The sequence below is a fragment of the Gallinula chloropus genome (genome assembly GCF_964237585.1).
Source record: "Gallinula chloropus genome assembly, chromosome: 27".
Classification (NCBI taxonomy): Eukaryota; Metazoa; Chordata; class Aves; order Gruiformes; family Rallidae; genus Gallinula; species Gallinula chloropus.
Window position 1 is genome coordinate 4,925,522 of NC_140112.1, and position 20,395 is coordinate 4,945,916.

General features: G+C 46.4%; 1 protein-coding gene across 3 annotated transcripts in view; it reads right to left on the reverse strand.

Annotated features, from left to right (window-relative positions):
• SRGAP2 (SLIT-ROBO Rho GTPase activating protein 2) overlaps positions 1-20,395 on the reverse strand; it is a gene marked incomplete at its 3' end in the record, with an annotated part of 95,507 nt that overhangs the window by 63,312 nt on the left and 11,800 nt on the right. The gene's annotated exons all lie outside the window — the stretch shown is intronic.

Below are 20,395 nucleotides of genomic sequence, written 5' to 3' on the forward strand. Positions count from 1 at the left end.
TCAGATGCATCAGTTGCAGGAGAACCATCCCCATAACCTGCAATTCTGCATCTACAGATGTGGAAGCAAAGCTGAACCGCTGAAGAGAGCATCAATTACAAGCATCAAGTGCATTTTTGGCATCAAGGAGAAGTGGTCACTGCCTAAAAATGTACTGAATCTCAGTGTGGAAAAAAGGACTGCATGCTGCAATACCCCACACGCCAGCTCAGAAAGTGACTTTGGGGAATTTCTGTCCAATTCCTTTGCAGGCTGCTCCTGATGCAGAAATGCCGTTCCACACACTGGGGTGCTCCCCAAAGGCACCGATTTCAGATTATTCAGTTAGTCACTGAGTCTCCAGCTGCTCACATCTCATTATAAACCAAACCACTGAAAGAGATAAAGACACCCCTTCGGAGAGCCAACACGAGAGCACTTCCCATCAGGGGATTAGCTCCACAAAGACTACTTTTCTTTCTAAAACATCTGCAAGTAACAGAGCTGTGTCTAAAGGACCCATAAAACTCAGAGACCCACAAAACTCTTAATAATATTATTATTGTGCTCAATTATTACTGAGGATATCTATTTGTATTAACACGATTCTTTCACAGCTTTCAAACATTTTACAAACACAGAAGCTTCTCACTTCGCCCCTTTAAGCCAGGGTGGTGTTCACCTTGTCTTACCGATACTAAATTTGAGGGGCAGAGGTGACTTGCTCTCAAACATGGCAAGAAAACAGCAGAAATGTGTCACTTGGTCTAAAAACGCAGAAACGTTCAGCACCGTGGCTGGCAGAGGGTATCAGGCTTTTCTGCTGGCCATAAACTCACCACAAAAATAGCAAAACACGCATTTTCATCTGAAGATCTTTGAGTCCAACTGTTCCCGTCCTTTTCTGAACCACAGCCCTGAGCATCTCATCTCCCCATCTGTTAAATACACCCAGGGTCGGAGACTCAACCCCCTCCCTGGGCAGCCTGTTGTAGCACCCGATAACCCTTTCAGGGAAGGGCTTTTTCCTCATGTCTAATCCGGACCTGCCCTGGCACAGCTTGGGGCCAGAGACCAGAAGAGAATACTGGCATCTTCTCCTAAGCAGATGAAGAACAAGATGCAGAAGTCACCACTTCCAAAAAACAAGTAGTTCCCAAGGCCCAGAAGATCAGCAGAGCACACGTGTGTTCACAGCACAATCACAACGAAGCTCTTGGCTCTGAAGGTGGGACACTTCACCCGCAGCAGCAAGAAGTAGTAACCTTTTTCCTTCAGTAAGGAACGCAGTATCAGCACTTTTCCTTTATAAATAAACTCAGTGTTTTTGGAGGGGAACAGCGACAGCTGATGGGGCTGCCCGCAAGGGAACAATAAGCTATTCAGCGGCCGCTTATCGAGTCTGCGGCGCTGGGCTGGAGAAGGGCAAACCTTGCTCATCTTTCAGAAACACAACCACACAGTAACTTCGCCACAAAATAAAATCAAGAATGCAGGAATTTCCTGAGGCTTACTGGAGTATGAAGTATCTGCTTGTTTTCCCATTGCTTACACAAGCAGATGATGTTTTCTCAGGCTCACTCCAGGAACACAGCACGGCAGAGTCGCAGGCTGGGCACGCTCTAACCTGGGGGTCACTGTATCACACAGGACCTTTTTGTGCCTGCAAGTCCCAGCCACCTCTTTTCGTTTTGAATTCGCTGCTTCTGAGCCTTTTAATTTACACGGGTTATTAGGTTAACAGCCACTTTAAACACAAAGAAAAGCCTTCCACCTCCTCGCCTTTTCTACAACTTGTAGACCTCAGATCCCACCCACTGTGATCACCGATGCCAAGGAACAGCATCCTGAGGACTCTCCTCCTGCTGACAGTGCTTCAAGTGCCTGAAGGTGAATAAGCATGTTTAATCAAGGTCAAGATGCCAGTAGTCGAATTAGGACTAAACACCAGGTACTAATTCTCCCACTAAGCCTTGCCCTGTGTTGCAGAACCCTTTCTGCTGCACTTCAAGCTCACGTGGCTGACAACTACATAATTACAACGTCCCTAGGAGCAAGCAGAAAGTTTTCCATCCGTTTAAAACAAGCCATTCATTCACTGCCATCACCAGATTGTAAAGTCACCTAGGGCACAGAGGGACAGAGCACTGTAGAATGCGAGAGAGCTGCATAATTTTACTTCTATCCTTTCTACAACTACCTTTTCAACATTCCCTGAAGCACACAGCAGGCATGTCTGGCTATTAATGAACTCCAAGGGTAAGGAAGGATCTTCTACCTTCTGTATTTTAGTCACATTTATCATTCTCAACATTTACAGTCTAATTTTTTATCCCTTTTAAACTTTTAAGCATATGAAGTATTGATAGGCACAAATGATGCTGCACTATCACAAAGGTCATTGTCCCTAAATAAAGTGCTGGCATTTAAGTGCCTCTAATACTCCCATGGAAAGGTCACCAGCAGTTGTCTCCATCATAGGTACGTTAAGAGACACACTACATTTTAAGATGCCACCAGGGCCAGCCACATCTTTAAAAAGTCCAGATGATCATAATGGATTGATTGGTCCTGCTTGAAAGAGCCACACCGGTTTGAAGCAGATGAGCATCTCTGGGGCTTGTTACATGACAAATCCCCAGACTCCCACCTTACCATCTTGGGAAGGATCCAGTAAGCAAAATAAACAGTAGATTAGCCTTAATTTTAAAGAAATTATAGATTTGGGTGGGGGTTTTAACACTTAATCAGAATATAGGAATTGTGATGCAATTATGGACATCTACAGAATAGTTTGGGATTCTGAAACTACACCACACAGGAAAGGTTTTCCACAGAGCTCCTGGCAAGAACTTGAGCTTTCATAAAACAATCACACCCAGAGCAGTTGGATATACACACTTCTGCCTGGAACTACACTTTGCTCTTCTACAGAGTGCAAATGCTCAGCTCCTAAAAAAGGAACTTACCAAAATTATTATTATTATTTGTTACAGCATCTTGATAAACTGCAGCTGGAAGCACAGAAGCAAAGACATTTCTGTACCAACTGGTTCATTCTCCAGTACAGAGCTAGAAGGATGAACTCAAACCCTGGAGACCTCTTTGCCCAGTCATCTCATGCACTCTGAGACTGAAGAACATCCTTGCTCCAAGCAGCATCATCTCTCTAGGCAGGGTTTAAACTCTTCCCTGCGATCAGCTTTAACTGCTATAACTGAATAGCAGCACGGTGAATCACAGCTTGCACAGCAGAGAGTACCAGGGGAAGGCACGAGCAGCCTGAGCTGCTTTTCACTATCTAGCTGCACCTCTGTGTATCTGCATTGTAGCTTTCTCAAGATGTTCCCACCCCTATCCCCAATGCCACGCTGTATAAAAGATGACAAGCTTGGGAAAGGAGTGGGACGGCAACCAAAACAGAACCACCAACCCCCAGCTCCCGCCCGGATTAAAGAGCAATCCTCTCTCCCACACAGACCCACACCAACTGCCAGAGCTCAACTCCAAAACCTTCCGTGCTCCCGCCCGGCCTCAGTGGTCCCATGTGGCTGCTGTGTGAAGAGCAGCCCTCCTCCCATCTTAGTGCCAGGGCAGCTCGATACAAGCAGGAGGCACATGGAAATCAAAGCAAAGCAGAATCAAACCATGGATGGGAAGGTGGAAATCACCTTCAAGTGCTGCTCAGTTACCCCTGACCTTGGAGGGCCCCTACCCAGCACCTCAGAAGCAATGACACCGCAAGACTGGAAGCCACCAAGCATTTAATTGCACACACCATCTTATTTAATTGCTAACACCATCTTATCACTCGGGCTACCCGGCAGCATGCAAGAGACAATGCAGCCCAAAGCAAACAAAACCTCTGCTCCACACAGGAGACTGGAGTGGTGGCTTTGGATCTCCTCTATGATGAGTTTCTTCGGCCCCAGTCTCCTGGAAGCTGCCAGCACCCACTCGCAGCATCCATCTGCCCCCCTTGGCCAGGCTGGGGTTTCAGTTAAGATCACAGTTTAGATTAAAGTCATCACTCCATCCAGTTTCAGAAAGTTGGAAATATCCAACACTAGAGTTTCAAGTAGAAGTTAAACCCGTTTAAACAGCTAAATAAGTTGGAAGAAGTGACAAATGGCTCCAAATTCTCCCCATTTCCCCAACCAAAGTGCCTAAGAAAGCCTAAGAAAGGCTGCACTCCAACAGTGAAACACTTCACAGGTGTGTGAAAACAGCCTCAATGCTTTGTACAGGGCTGCAAATTGGGCTGTGACAACCGACAGGCAACAGCTCAACAACCCTGACCAGGGCTGGGAGGTTAGCGATGTCAAAACACCTTTCTACACTAACAGTGAGAATCTCAGGGAACACATGTTGCTAGATCAAAGTCGTTGATCATCACAGCTTTAAAAAGTCTCATTGGTAATTTAAAAACCAGGCTTTGAAGTGAAAATGATATAAGAGGAAACAGAGTCTTTTGTTTAAGACCAGAGATTCAGGTTCAAGTTCATAATCCTGTCAGAAGCAACATGCCCTGAAAAAGGTAAATTTTCCTTTAAAAACCAGAATACTCCTTACCCCTTTGAGAAATCCTGGCATTGGGTAATGCACATGGCCAGGAACCCCTTCACAGTTATAAATGGAATTGTAGGAGTTGACATCTGAAGTTCTTTCTAACACAGTTCACTGAAACAGTTTCAAGGTGCAGATGAGCCAGAGGATGCGAGACATGGTTGAAAGCAAAGATTAAGGCTGGTCTTGGTGAAGTACTGAGGACACTCACCTTTTATTTTCATACCTACATTGTAATGTATTTGCATCCCTAACTACTTGGGTCTACCGGCTTTTCTAGGCACAACAAAAGCATCACTTCAAGCAGCCAGACAGCCGATGGTCCCTGCCCTCCTCACGGCTGCAGAACGCCTCCATCCCAACTGGTACCTCGGAAGTTTCCTACCTTTAAGCATCCTTCAAGTAGGATGGCATTGAAGGCAGCAAGCCTAGGCACTGGCTTTCCATACCCACACAAAAAAACCCCAAACACTCATCTGCAATTCACAGGCTGCAAACTGATGTGAGGCTTCAGATCTGCAAAGCTTTTAAGCAAATGCTCAAAATTATGCAATTAAACGTGTTGACAAAGTTGCCAAGGCATTTAATCCCCACAGAATTCAGATTCAATATTTAGATTGGGGTGGGTTTGGTTGGGTTTTTTTTTTTTTTAAATCTAATGAAATAGCCATGAAAGTCTCCTCTGCTATTATCAAAACACAGTCCACGCTGTTGACTTTTCAGGGAGGATGTTTAACAACAGAACCCAGATTAAATTACCCTGTGCAGGGATGCACTGCCCTAATTCCAACAGCAGAGCGTGGGTAACTCCTCCTGCAATAGCAAAGTCCTCCTCTCTGTAACTAATCCGTCCTGTGCATAGCAGCCCTGATAAAGGCAACACGTCCGAGCACGTCAGGCAGTATTCTATTTTCTTTCAGGCTCTACAACTGTTTATTCAAAACAGGTAGGAGTTTGTCAATACATTCTGAAGGAGTGAAAACCCAAAGCCTACAAGCGAGCTAGCAGGAGCGTTACAGCTGCTTCTGCCTTCAGGAAGTTCCACGGCTATTTTAGGCTTGTCTGTGCTCAGTTACAGGTTTCCCCCAGATGACAGCCAGCCAAAAAAACCCTCAGACAAACCTTCCCTTGTGCTTCCTCACTTTCTGAATGCTGGGTAAGGTACTACGGGCTAGTAGCAGAGCTGCCTTTTATCACTCTACTTTGGAGCATGGATTGAGGTAATTAATTTGACACGCAGACTGTTAGCACAACCAAAAGGAACACACCCCCCCTGGATTGTGCTTTTGGTGCTCATGAAACAGCTCGTGCTGACGAACTCTGCATCGCCTCCAGTAACGAGCATCCCAAGCAGGCTCTGGGAGGCAGAGATCGCTTTGGGCCCATTAAGCAACCTGAATAATATGCTCTCCAAACAGCAGGGAATAAATGCAGTAAGGAATAAAGCTCAGGACATGCTTTATTTCTCCAAATTTCTCCCCAAACCACTCTACCACTAAAATAGAAGTTTCTGGATCCTTTCTGGGTGAGAAGACAGGAGAGGAGATTTCCCAGGGTATTGCACAAGGTGCTCACGGTCTGGAAGAGGGGGAGAAGTTTAACTCCTGCTCCCCCCCACCAGCCCCAGGATCACCCATCCTGCCTGACCACCCTCCACCCCCAACACGGCTGTCCTGTCCAGCACACCAGACATCATTATTTAATGTTTTAACTACCACATGAAATGCTAAGGAAGACCAAGTCTGGAGAAGGCTCATGAGCAGTGATGGTGCTGGGCTTCCCCAAGGAGCATCACAGCATGAGAATCCATGGGACTGACCAAAACAGTGTGGGAAACAGACCGAAACACCCATCAGAAACCATGGTAATTCAGGTGCAATGAGCCTGGGTGTGAGAGAGAGAGGGAGGGAGAGGAGCAGGCACTGAGGGCTCTTCATTTCAAAACAGGAGGCGATTTGAATGAAGAATGCTGTACTGCAGAGTTTCACTGCACAGAGGAAGTTAAATGCCTCTGCAAAGGGAGAGGCTGGCACTTGCTTTCAACAGAAACGTCTGTTTATTCTCGGATGGAAATCCATCAGGAAGAGGCAAGAGAACAGGTCTGAAGGACAGAGGCAGAGTTAAGATGCTGCTGAGCTCCACTACCATGGGACACACCGGCTCTCACCCTGTGCTCTGGAAACGTCCCAGCAAGATGAGGGCTGTGGGACAGGCAATCAAACAGAAGCAAAACAACTGCTTCTTTCACCTTCCCCGACTTGTTCTTCAAGTGTTTCATCTGCATCCTGTCAGGTACCATAAGGGGTTCCTTCGAATAGTGGGCCAGTGCTAAGCTGAACTGAACTATTCATCAGAAACATGTAATACAAAGGTTATTTCTGGCATTTACCATATGTTCTTACTGCCTCCACTCATTTTGGGAATCCCAAATTAAAGCACTATATGCTGTATATCACTTGATGTCCAACGTGCAGACAGACACATCTCGAGGTCAGAAAGCAGCATCCCTACACACAGAGATGTAAAATCCTCCACAGCACTGTTTCATTGGGAAACAGCCCAGGGATGGGCCAACTTCCTCAGACCCAACTGCCCCACCCATCTTTGGTCCTACTGCAAAAGCTCAGTTCATTTGACATTATAATTTTCCCTTTCTCTATCTGCCAAGGATGCTCCACAGGTTAAGTCAGGTTTGGAAGCGCTGGAAGATACTGGGACTCCCGAACCCAGAAGCAGTATTAATATGGAAGGTTATTACTTCCCAACTCATAAGACCCAAGAGTTACACTCTTAGACACAAGTATTTAATGCAAATCAACATCAAGTGTATTCTTCAAATCAGTGAAACTGCTAGAACAAAAGTGGCAATTTCCAACTTGTGTGTTTTAATCTCTGCAACGAAAGGAAAATCCTTTGGTGAAGCGTGTCGTGTATTTAGAGATACAAACAGAATGATTAATGCTGGTTTCTAATTTAATTTCACCTCAGGATTCCTCCTCCTCCCTCTCCTCTTTGGTAACCAACACGTTAACATGCATAAATGATCGAGAAATAAATGAAGAGGAACAGAAAGGGCCATGTAAACACTTCTCAAGCACAGCACAGTAAACTACATTTCAAAAATCCCTTCCAGCAGACTGCCAGCATCCAGGGCTGTCTTCAGCAGCTAGCTGAAAGACAGAGAAATGCAGGGTTGGCTTTTTTAATTGCATCAATGATTTCCATCCTTGCTTTGTGCTTAAGCTGACATTTTAAAGAACCAGCATCAGTTTACCTGGAGTATTTCCTAAAGATACCAAAAAGAAGGCAAACAGGGTGAGGCTTCATTTTAAAATCCCTAAGGATGTAACAGGGAAAGACAATCTCGGGTTAGTCCCACCCTTCCAGAGGCATCCCGCAGTTGCCATGGAAACGAGCACCTTTCCCTGGTACCACTAACACCTTCCTCTCCCCGTCCTCAGCATCATTTAGATAAACTGCACTTGGGAGGTGCTGAAAGCAGACATCAGCCCTGAAGCTGCACACCTCCCGAATCACAGAACCATTAAGGTTGGAAAAGATCTCCAAGATCCTCTAGCCCAACCGCCCCGCTACCACCTCTACTACTTACTAACCCAAGTCCCCAAGTACCTCATCCATCCTTCCTTTGAACAGCCCAAGAAGTCAGCTGAAGGACTTCTTATGTCAGCAGATGTTGGAGTTAATGTACTGCTAATCTGGACCATCTTTATACTTTCTCTTTCTGTCCCATTCTCATACTACAGAAATCACAAGAATCATCCCATTAATGAGAATTACTGCTGCAGGTTTTGTCTACACCCATTTAACTCTCCTTCCTCATTTCCCTCCTTGGGTTGCTCCTGCAGCAAAGGGTGCTCAGGTCCCTCCTGACCATCACATCACATCACAGCAGGGATGGACCCACCTGGTCGGTCACGAATAACCCAGCGAGCGCCCAAGCCCGCTGCAGGCCAGCAGCCCGGAGACTTGTACAGGTGAACCATGGAGGATCTCTGCAGCCTTCCTCCCGATGGTGATGGTTCCCTCCCTGCTGAACTCCAGGCAAGGCTCTCAGTCCATCAAGAAGGAAGATGACTGTCCCAAGAAGCCAACAAGGCGAGTCACATATATTTCAGCAGCCTGATCAAGTCGTCACTGCCTCCCTGTCAGTCCCGGCAGGGACACTGCCGTGAGTGTTTCTGGGAGGCTTTGACAACTATTAATTAACCATAAACATTCCAGGAGAGCTGAATAATAAGCATCATTACAGACATTTCACAGATGACTTCAGCAAGATCAAAAAAGGTCCAAGTTATTTGCCCGCGGTACCAGCGGATGCTGATGACAGAGCTGGTTTCCTTAGAGCAGCCTCTCATTTTCCCCTCTGTAATAACTAACACCTCCCATTAGGCAAAACCCATCACATAAAATCAAAGTAATGCCTCTAAACTGGCACAGGAGCTTACCATAGATCAGTCTGAACTGTTTACTGTATGAAATCAGATTGCAGCATTGTTGTTAGTTCCTACACAGCACACCTAGAAACCAGCCTCATTCAAAACCACAAAAATAGTTTATGTAAAAACCTGAAATAAATCTCATCCCAGGCTCCCTGGTGCTTTGTGTCTCGGTCTTTGTTCACATTCCTAAGGAGTTTACTCTGGGAATACTCAATGAAAGCCAAGGTAGCCCAAGCAGGCTTCTCCCATCAATCGTAGGAAACACAGAAGTCATTCCTTTCCTTATGAATATTCAGCTGTGAATGAATGAAGATTCAGGACTGCTGTCTGGAAACAAATGTACATTTTACCCTACAGTACCTCTTGTAAAAAGGGGAATGAATATTTGACAGAGCCTGCAAAGCTCAAATGATGTGAATCATCATTTTTCTATCAGTTCTTTGTCAGCTCCAGCAACGCCCATTAATCAGCACAGCTTAGGCCAGACCAGGAAGAAGGAGACGCTGATTTTTTTCTGTGCCTTTGTCAGAAAACTGACATTAAAACTCAGGTCCTCCTTTGCATGCAAAAGTGATTTGTGTGGCTCAAGTTTAAATTACTCAAAGTTCAATAAAAGCAAACCATACCATGTACACCGTTTGGAAACGTCTCAGGTTCTGTCTAGGTTTGCACAGGAGGCAGCTTCTGCCATAAAATGAAAATTCAAACTTCATCTGGAAGTTTCCTTCCCTTCTGCTCCCCCTCCCACCAGGTTTCCTCCAGGAAGAGCCACCCAGAAAAAGCTTTTTCCCAAGAAACACAGAGGTAAGGCACCACACAAACCACAGCCCTTCATTAAGATTATCATGGAGAAAGATGACTAATACTCCAAAAGAAAAACGTTTAAACATACTTAGAAGCCAGAGTATGAGACACAAAACCAGGAACTAATCAGGGTTCCCAGTCCTGATTAGGTAATAGAACCAATGAAGTATTCCCTGAACTCGAGCATCCCACACAGCAGACAGCACGTGCTCACTGAAAAGCAGAGCACATCCAGCACCGGTCCCCTCTGCTTCTGAGGGGTCAAAAGAAGCCAACTTCAAACAGGTGGGAGCAGGGAGAGAGGGAAGGAGATCATCCTGCTCTTCCAGAGCATTCAAAAAAATGGGGTAAAATCAGGGGGAAAACCTCAGTAAAGCCGTGTAGGGCTTGATGTTTCTGGAAAAGTTCAGCCCTGGATGTCAAAAACTGCCACTATTTAAAGAAACCCCCAAAGCATTAGGAAACCACAAGTCCTTCAGTGCCCAGCAACACCAGAAAGCTCTTCCCTCTCAGCAAGAACCAGAGCAAGAGGCAGGAACCAAACACCCTTTTGCATAGAAATGGGTGAGAAGTGCAGGTGTCCCCTCTGTCCCCATGGATGAGGAGGGGAGGGAGCTCTGCTTCGGCATCCTCAGTGTGAGAGGAGCCTGCAGCCTGGCACTGTACCTTCCGCACCCTGCCAGGTGCAGTTTAGCTCCTGCTGGCGATGCACACAGAGTGGTAGGGGATGGAAAGGACCTCTGGGTATCACCCTGGGAAGCAGAAGGGCATGACCATGAGTTGCAGCTCGGCTGGAGTATTTCACAGGAAGAAACCACTCGGCTACATAACAGCCTCCTTACCCTCACATCTGTGAGCACAGAAACCTCTCCTGATCTCCACACTACATCTCAGTAGTTTCCATGCCTGGCCAGGTGCTTCTGCTTCCAGTCCCTCAATATTTGACCCTACCAGTTTATCTTCAGTGGTTTAAAACTCCTAAAGATCTGCACTATGACTTTTTTTTTCCCCCCAGACCCCTAAGAGACAACACAGAGCTCAGACGTTTTTATTTTCCACACAGGGCAGGTGCTTCCTCCTCTTCCTTCTCCCTCCTCCTCTTCTTCCTCTTCCTCCTCCTCCTCCTCCTCCTCCATACAGCTCAAGCTCCACCTGAGCCCTGATCAGCACCTCACTTCATTTCTCACAAAGATTTATTAAAGCCACTGGGGCAGAAGGAAACCAGAGCACACGTAACCCATTCAGCATCGCAATTCAGATGCCGGGTGTGACTTATTTGCCCTCAGCATTTGAAGCTCAGCAACGTGCCAGGAGGAGCCCCTGAGCCAGCACGGTGCAGCACCGGCCAAAGTCAACACGGGAGCCGGGAGCGAAGCCTTCAGCTGCAGCTCTTCCGCCAGCCTCAACCCAGCAGTGTTGATGTTGGTTCATTTACCAGTGACTTAAACACACCCAAATAAACCAACCAAGCAGCCCAGAAATATTAGAAATAGCTGGGAGGCTTTTGAGCACCAACTGTTTTATGGGCCAGTCACTGGCAGTTTCAGGGTGAGTCCGGGTTCAGGGTTCCTCAAGACATCTCTCCATCCCCCTTTGGGAAAGAAGCCCTTTGAATTAGCAAAAGGAAACCTGGCTCTGTGGCATTCTAGTTTATCCAGAGATTTAAGCAGCCCAGGAATACCCGAGTGTCTCAGCCTCATTAAAACGCTGACGATGGTGGAGCATGTTGTTTGGGTTGGGGGCTGTGTGTGTGGTTTTGGGTTCTTTTGGAAAGAGACATACTGAAAAGCAGAGGCCAGGAAGGGCTATGAACAATACTGTCTTCTTGATAAGGAGTAAGAAAACAAATGCTGTAGTAAAATCTCCATAGATAACATTACAGCTGTAACTTTCATACTTCCAGACACGTGATGTACATGCTGACACCACCTCAGATCACTTCTAAAATCCCGTGATTGACAACTCTGAATTATGAGTTATCAATACAAAACATTTCATTTTCTTTCACTGCTCATTACAGGTATAAGTCATTAATGCCACGGAGCCGTGGCTGCCGTTTGTACATCCTCATAGTGGCAGACCATTACTATCAAGAGACATTCCTGCGAAGAGCCAGGACAGATGGGTTTGTTATCACCATTTAAAATCCAACACTTTCACAGGAACATGAGAATAACTTGCAGTGGGAAGTGAGCAGTGAAAGCTTCAGACACTCTAGTCCTATTTCTGTCTTCAAGAGAATGAAGGGTAATTTCCCATTAACATGAGAGGTCTGTTCTTTCACTGCTACAGAGCCATCAGCTCTCCGAACACAGCGAGTAACCTTATCAAAGCAAGATGCTCTACCTTACAGTCTGACTCACACCGAGACCATCTGGACAAAACATTTAGATGAGAGCTTTAAAAGAAAAACCAACCCAAGCCCAACATCTTGAAGCAAACTGCCAGACAGGATTACACCAAATGATCTGTCGGACGTGTTAGAGACATCCAGAAAAGTCTGTGAGTGTAGGCAGAGGGTAGGAAACACGAATCCTTTCAGGAGCCACTTACAAGGTAGCTTTTTTTGCATTTCAGCAGTTTCAGATGTAAAACCCAAGAGCAGGTAACACACTGGGGTCTGTAGGGAGCCATGTCCTACAGTGTAAGAGACATTCAAGGATCAGATCGCTGTTTATCATAAAGACCAGTCCCCAACCCCGTAAGTCACTGCCATGAAGAAGCAATCCTGGACCTGCTAGCCCATCTCCATCACCTGCTTCCCTAAGCGATACTGGCAACCTCCCACCACGAATGCTGTGCCACTGTTTCTTCTATGCAAGCAGAAGAGCAGAAATCCACAGAGTCCTGGTATTCCTGCTCGTTTCTACCCTGACAGCGATCAGCAACGGCTCCAGCTACTAAATAACCCCCAGATATTAAGTTTTCATCCTTTATCTGCCAAAGCAGATGCACTGATACATATAAACCACTGAATATCGCTCATTTTACGTTTGCCTTTCCCATTAATGAATCCATACATCATTTGCCAAAAGACCAAGTCAGCCGAACTCTCCACTACTGACAGCTTAATTACTGGCTCAGATTGGGAGCAAGCCACGACAACTTCGCCTTTGTTTCCACATTTCATTTCTATGACACTCCAACATCTGCAGAGGATGCTGCAATTAAAAAGGACTAAAATTCTGTTAAAAAACAAACCAACAAACAAAGCCTGGTCCCCATCAGCTTATTCCCCTGAAGAACACTGATTACGTAGCAAGCACGGATGCTCTTCGGCAGAAGCGAGTAGTCAGTCAGCAAACTTTAAATTACACACACTACCTTCTTTCCAAAAAAATGAAGCTTATGAGAAAAAGTGGGTAGGTTTGGGGTTTTGGGGTTTTTTTTAAAGTTTTCCATTGGTTTTTAAGAACCCCAGGCTTTTTGTTTGCTAACTTTCAGCAGTTTGCCGGTAAATTACTTCTAGGGGGAAGTTGAGGCTAAGCTCAGGGGGAGGCAGAAGGATGACATCTGAAAGCAAACCAAAAAGACACAAAGGCTACATCAAAGCCTATTTTTACTATTAAACCTCCAGCATCATTTCAAAAGGAAAACCAGACACTAAAAAAAAGCAGTGAAGGACAAGCAGCGATACCACAAAGTCACTGCAAAGGAAGAACACAAGCGTGAAGCTCTGTGAGCACCAGCATGGCTTGAGCCTGTCACAGCAGGACAAACACCTGCCCTTTGGTCCTTTATTTAGGGAGTATGGCAGCAAAGGTGCCCGTCCCTAACCCTGCAGTCTCCCTTGAGCTTCCCCCCAGGTCTGCAGACAGGGCAGATTAAGAAGAAAGGTAAGAAAGCCCCTGTATTTAGCAGCCCTGTGTTAGCATGGCTGCTGACGTTGCGTTTGGCTGTCCCATCGCACGGCTGGAAGTTCACTCTGCGCTGGACTGGGAATACCATCCCACTAATGAGATAAGCATACGGCAGGCATCAATCGCTGCCGCCTTTCCACTTCCAAGTAACCTATGCTGCAAGCCAGAAGTGCAAAACCTCCTCAAGAACAGGATGTCCAGCTTTTAATCTCCTAAAGTATAGCTAAGAAACCACCGCATGGGAAGGAAGTCAAGCCAATCAATCTGAAGACTGCCTGACACGTTCTGGCTTTCCACCTCACCCAACAGACTTCATTGTTAGCCACGGTGACACACAGCAGCACTCCCCTGCATCCTCACAGACCATGTCCAGAAGGACTGGACTGAAACGAACAGCTCCACATTTGCAGCTTGCATCAGCAACACCCTCAGCAATGCAAATCATCTTCCTCAAATTCAAGAGCCAGCTGAGGAAGAAGTCAAGGCGCCTGGTGACAGCAGCTGCTTCCCCCACAGCAGCTACTGGAAGCAGCAGCTCTCTCAGAAAAACCCCCACACTTCAACATGAAGTTGTAAGAGAAACTACTTCTCCCTCCCATACCCTGTGGGGAGGGTTTTAGGTGACGATGCTCCAAGAGGAGAGATTCTGAGCAAATCCCCACCACCACAGATCGCTCTGAACACCGTTATGGTTTAACCCATCGCTTCTCTGCTTGGTGGCTCAGTTCAAAACCTTCCCTGCAGCACGACTGACGGGCTGTCAGTGCCAGGCTGCCCCATGGATACATCCCCCTCATCACCACACGCTTCACCCTAAGCTGATTCTTACTGCAGCATACACACTTATCGAAATGTCCGCTTTAATATCGGCTTGTACTTTCCTTGATTTCACAATATACTCAAAATAGAACGAACAGAAAATTCTTCCCTCAAGAGGTTTCAGTTCCCCCCTTCCAAAAACTGTGTCAACAACTTATGACAAGGCTGTTCCCTGCCTGACAATTCACATCTCCAAAGGCAGACACTCAACAATGACTCTTTGAGGCTCAACTTACTTACTGAAGGTCAAAGATCAATTAACCATACAAAACTGCAGGCCAAAACTGCAGAGGATACACAGTGCTGATGGAGATCAGACCAAGATTCCACTCTCATCAATTCAGGTAAAAAGCTATTAAAGTTATATTCAGACACAGAATTCAGTCTGGAGCTGTGGGATGGTTGAGATTGTCTCCCAGGTGCTCAGGACATGTTCTGCTCTACAGCTTCCTACATGAAAAATGCCTTTATCAACTGTGAAACCAGAAAACGTGTCCTCCAGGACCTCCTCTCCTCCTAACGCCAGAAAGCTCTGCTCATTTTATCTAAAGTGCAGCTTTTTTCCACTAATGCTTGAGAAGGTAAGAAGGGAAAAGGTCCATCAGGGAAACCAGACTTGAGGAAGGCATTTCATCCAGCACATTGTGAGAAATATGATGCAGTTGCCTATCTACAACTTCAAATAAAATTTTATTTCCAACATTTAAGTGCTGTCTCTCTCCACAACCCATAGAGCTGTCAAATTTCATGCCCTTGAAGCTGAGGCTCTGTCTTGCACGGACACATCCATAGAGATGCCTAACTCAGGTAAATGGTGCCAGAGAGATTATGAACCAACCGCCTAATGTCTTGCAAAGCAATTACTCCTGCTCAGACAAAAAAATCCCCGTTTCTTAAAGATTAAGGCTTTATGACTCCTAAACAGAGTGATGGACTGAGTCAGCAAAGCACCACGAAATCCTCTTCATTTCTGACATCAGCCAAGGTCAAGATGAACTCTGTTCAGCTACATCAGCTTCCTCCAGAGCCCTGGGAGTGATGCAATCAGATCATCACCTTTCTTGTGCATCTGTGAGCCTCCTTTGGAGAGCATTAACACAAAGGGAGCATGACAGCCATAGGCTGAACTCTCAGTTGACTCATCTTTGCAAAAACTGCCACCTTCCACAATGCAGCCAGCCGGTTGGGTACCTTAACATGACCCTGTGCAAGCAGCACTGGCAAGCTCGCTTTAAAAGCAGCCACTGGCCTTCATAACCTCCACTGTCAGCAGCAAAGAACAACAGCAAGAGGTCTCCAACGAGGAGGAGCGTAAGAGAAGGAGATCCTGTAAGACCTCTGGCTCTCCAAATTAAAAATATCGCTCGCATACAATGGCTCAAACCCAACAGCCTCTATGGCTTTTCATTCCGGCTATTGTCCTCTAATAATAGCCCTGCAGAGCCCCCCCAGCCCAGCGCCGGCCGCATTGTGTGCTCTCACTATCCACCTCCCCATCCCAGAGCTATTTAAAGTGTAAAACAAGCAAGTTTCTCTTTGAACGTCAGCCCGGTATGGGAAGTCTGAGCTCAGGCAGCCTTTGAGATCGCTGCAGTAGAAAAACTCCACCCATGAATTAGAATTAAGCTGTGCAGAGTGGATCTTGTATTTAGAAATAGGAGCAGAGGAAAACCGTGCTAAGAGGCAGCAGCACAGGCCTGGAAAGCTGCACGGGGCAGCACGCTGCCCGTACGCCAGGGCATTCCCAAGGGGAACCAGTTGCTGCTGCGTCCAGGCCACGGCTGCTCACAACCTGCTAAAAGGTTTTAAGGAGCATCCGTGATAAATAAAGGCAGAGAACTTGGGAAAGGAGGCCACATGGAGAATTGCCCTCATACAGCAAATATAGAATCATAGAATCACAGACTGGGCTGGGTTGGAAGGGACCCCAAGGGTCACAGAGCTCCAACCCCCTGCCACAGGCAGGGACACCAACCTCCAGGCCTGGAGCTACACAAGGTTGCCCAGGGCCCCATCCAACCTGGCCTTGAACATCCCCAGGGATGGGGCACCCACCCCCTCTCTGGGCAGCCTGTCCCAGCCCCTCACCACTCTCTCTGGAAAAAACTTCCCCCTGATATCTAATTTAAACCTTCCCTCCTTCAGCTTCATTCCATCCCCCTTGTCCTGCCATTGTCTATCCTTTCAACAAGCTGATTCCCCTCCTGTCTGTGTGCTCAATATATCCCAATTACAACTTTTTCTTCTACAGGTCTTAAATTCCCTCCCTGCCTTCTCATTCAGCATCACCACTGTGCTGATGAAGACGATGGGTACTAAGTAAATCAGGCAGAAATCATACTGCACATCCAGCATGGCAGCTGAAATCAGAAGCCACGGCTGTGCCTCTGCTTTCCAAGAACACTAGCTCACCTCCATCATTTATTTCTAAGGAAGTCAAAATATATCAAAACCAGTAGGCACATACTGGGAATGAATACCATTGCCTAGGGATACTGCACACATCTCAGCACGACTCCGTAATTATTTATGAAGTGACACTCCATTCACAAAATAAAGCAATGTACTGGGGTTATTTCTATAAACATTAATAGTTTTTTGATTTGTAATCGCCACAGAAATATCAGCCTGTAAAAAAACCATGTTACTTAAGCCCCAGGAGCCCCATCACCTCCTCAGGGCTCATCATACATCCGCAGAAACCCAAGGCAGAGTCTCTTCTGCTGCCAATCAGAGCCAAAAGCTCCTCCCAGCTCCAATCTGGGTCCAGAGGAGTGGAGAAGTAAGTGATTCATCCTCCCACTCTCCATCCAGGCTCCTGCTTCTCTGCCGGAGCTGCCAGGAGTCGGAGCCCACCACCTTTGGCAGCACGGTGCAATCCATCCAAGAGAGGAGCCACTCCCAACCCTTCCGACAGTGTGAACATTTGGTGACATTTCGACTGCTCCAAACAGGGAATTAATTTGAATTAGGATCTAAAAAGGATGGAGCTTGAGTCATCCACACTGACTTCTCACTCATTAAAATAGATTTTACTTATTTCTAATTTGCAGATCGCTGCATGAGAACACTCTATTAAAGAGCAGATAACTGGGGATCCCTTTAGGAAGCAAAGAAAAAAAACAGCTTCCAAAATCAACTCACTGATACCCAGCTCATCTCACTGGTGTGCTCACTGGACTTCTCACTTCATCTACAACCGTGCCAAGAGGAGAAAATAGACTCTAACCTCTACCCAGAACAGAATGACGTCAATTAAGCCATTAATAAGTTGCTTGGCTTGATAAAAATGAGTTCAAGTCCTGAGCTTGGAGCATTCAATGGCATTTTTTAGCCTTTCTAGAGAGGAATCACCACTGGCTGTGAAAACCAGCCTGAGTGGATGGTTACTGGTTGCTCAGCTGGATGCAGCACAGAAAAGCTTCATCCAGCTGAGCAAAAGAACTAAAACTAAACCAAAAAAACACCCCCCCACACACGCACACCAGAGAGCTAATAGTAGGTGTATAAAAATATTAACTCAGGCAATGAAAGAAACACGGTCTGCACTGTTGGTTTATTTAGACTTAACCACACTATTAACCAATTTGCCATCAGCAATAACAGACATACCCACTGTCACCACCACGCAGAGAGCAGCCGCTCCGGATGCTGCTATGAAGAGCCCAACCTCAAACCACGCGCAGGCATGTACGAAATGAGATCACCAGGGAGCCAGGCACTTGCTGAAATTTTAAGTCCACGCTGATCACTGACAAGGCAAAGTGGATTTTTCTTTGCTCTTGCCAACTCTTTCCCTTCCTCAAACCTGCCTGATTGCTTTGTGTCTCCTTGTCTAGTCTAGTCCCACCTGACAAGAAGCAAAGCATGAGCAGCATCATCATCATCAGCGTATCACAGCATTTGGGAGCATGGAGAAAGCATCCTAAAAAAGCAGCTCTGCTCACCCATCTCTCACTGGACAAAATAAACTGGTCAGAAAGCAAGAGGCAATTCCCAGCACTGTGCCTTGTGACCAAGGAGAAGGTCTCTGGAACTCTTGTGTTTGCTCTGGCACAACCCCTCTTTGCCAAATCCCCTAGGACCAAACGAGCCCACCCCGAGGAATCAGAGTATTTTATGCACAGGAAGAGGCCAGGGCATCATAACAAGAGTTTCCTGTGTGTTCTACCACCAAGAGAAATATTTAATAGTCACAAACTTCCTTCAATTTAGGGGGAAGCTTTTTACAGAGAGAGTAGTGAGGGGCTGGAACAGGCTGCCCAGAGAAGAGGTGGGTGCCCCATCCCTGGGGGTGTTCAAGGCCAGGTTGGATGGGGCCCTGGGCAACCTTGTGTAGCTCCAGGCCTGGAGGTTGGTGTCCCTGCCTGTGGCAGGGGGGTTGGAGCTCTGTGATCCTTGGGGTCCCTTCCAACCCAGACCATCCTATGATCCTATTTAAGCCGAACCTCTTCACAGAGGTGTCCAGTCGGGACAGCGAAGGTTTCTCACAGCCTTAGGAAAGAACCAACAAACCCACAGCACAGGAGGCAGCAAAATGAGCATCCCCCCTTCAGAGCTCTTAACTGGCCTCTCTTCTTGGCAGCTCAAGGGTTTAAAGACACTAAGATATAAATTAGATGCTGTGCCTGGCAATGGAGTATCTTTGCCAGCGCTAAAGTTCACATAAGCTTTAACTCCTAAAAATAAATCTTAGAGAAAACATTCATTCAAGACCCAATCCCAGCGGAGCAAAAGAGAACTTTGGGAGAATCATAAAAACCCCAGCCCTTAAAAATAGCAAACCTGTTTATTTGTGTTAAGGAATTTCAGGGGGGGTGTTTATTTCCTACTTATTGCCCAAACTGTTCCCCAATGGCAGAAGGGAAGGGAGATGGGACTCAACAGAGGGGATACCTGCAGACACAGTTTGGCTGCCTGATAGTCCAACTCAAGGTTGTACAAACCCAGACTCATTCATGGAATCGGGTTTGACTGTGCCATGCAGTAAATGCCACGGAGTTTTATTTGAGTGATGAGCTGCAGTACCCTGCTCCCAGTTCCCAACCTGAACCAGCGAGCACCTCGTGCCAGCAGTCTCATTCTAAATATTGCTGGGGGGTTTGTCACTCCATCACCTCCAAAAAACCACCAAAAAAGTAATAAATGCAATGCACACGCAGCCCCCAGGTGCAATTATCTGCTCTGTCAGAGGACCTTCTCTGAAGAAGAGGCAGCACATCCTCTCCAGCCACACAGGCTGCGATGCCAAAGAGAAAATAATTCAGTGTTCTCTCAACATGCTTAAAGATCTGTAACCGAATCCCATAAATCTCACTGGAGACCTCGATTTAGGTCATTTTGAGTAACTTGCTACCCTTTAATCTTTTTACCTACTTTTGGTCTGCTTGGAACACAATGCCATTCAACTGGGTGAGACCGGTTGAAAGACCTCATTCAGCAACCCAAGGAGCACAGGCTCCTCCAAACAGATGGGAATCAGCAGCAGGAGGATGCTGTCCTCACCCGGGGGGAAAACAGCACCAGCAAAGCTCTGACACCATCAGACCAGCAGAGATGTTAATTTAGATGGGCTGTTCTTTCGATGATCATTAAACACATCAAGCTATTGGAAAGGAAAACAGGTAGAATTTTGAAGAGGGAAGTAAACTGGTGCTATGTGCATGTTATAAACTCATACAATATGCCCATAGTTATACCCAGGAATCATCTGATTTTCAAAGTAGACAAGGAATAACATCTATATTGCCTAAAATACGCTACAGGGAGTTTCAGAATCAGAGGATTTAACAAAAGATAACTGGCTTTTGGGCAGGTTTTGCTTGCTTCTCTGATATTAAAAGAGTTCTCAATTATAAATATTACGTATGATGCATTAACATCCTCACTTTTGCTGACAGGAGAGGG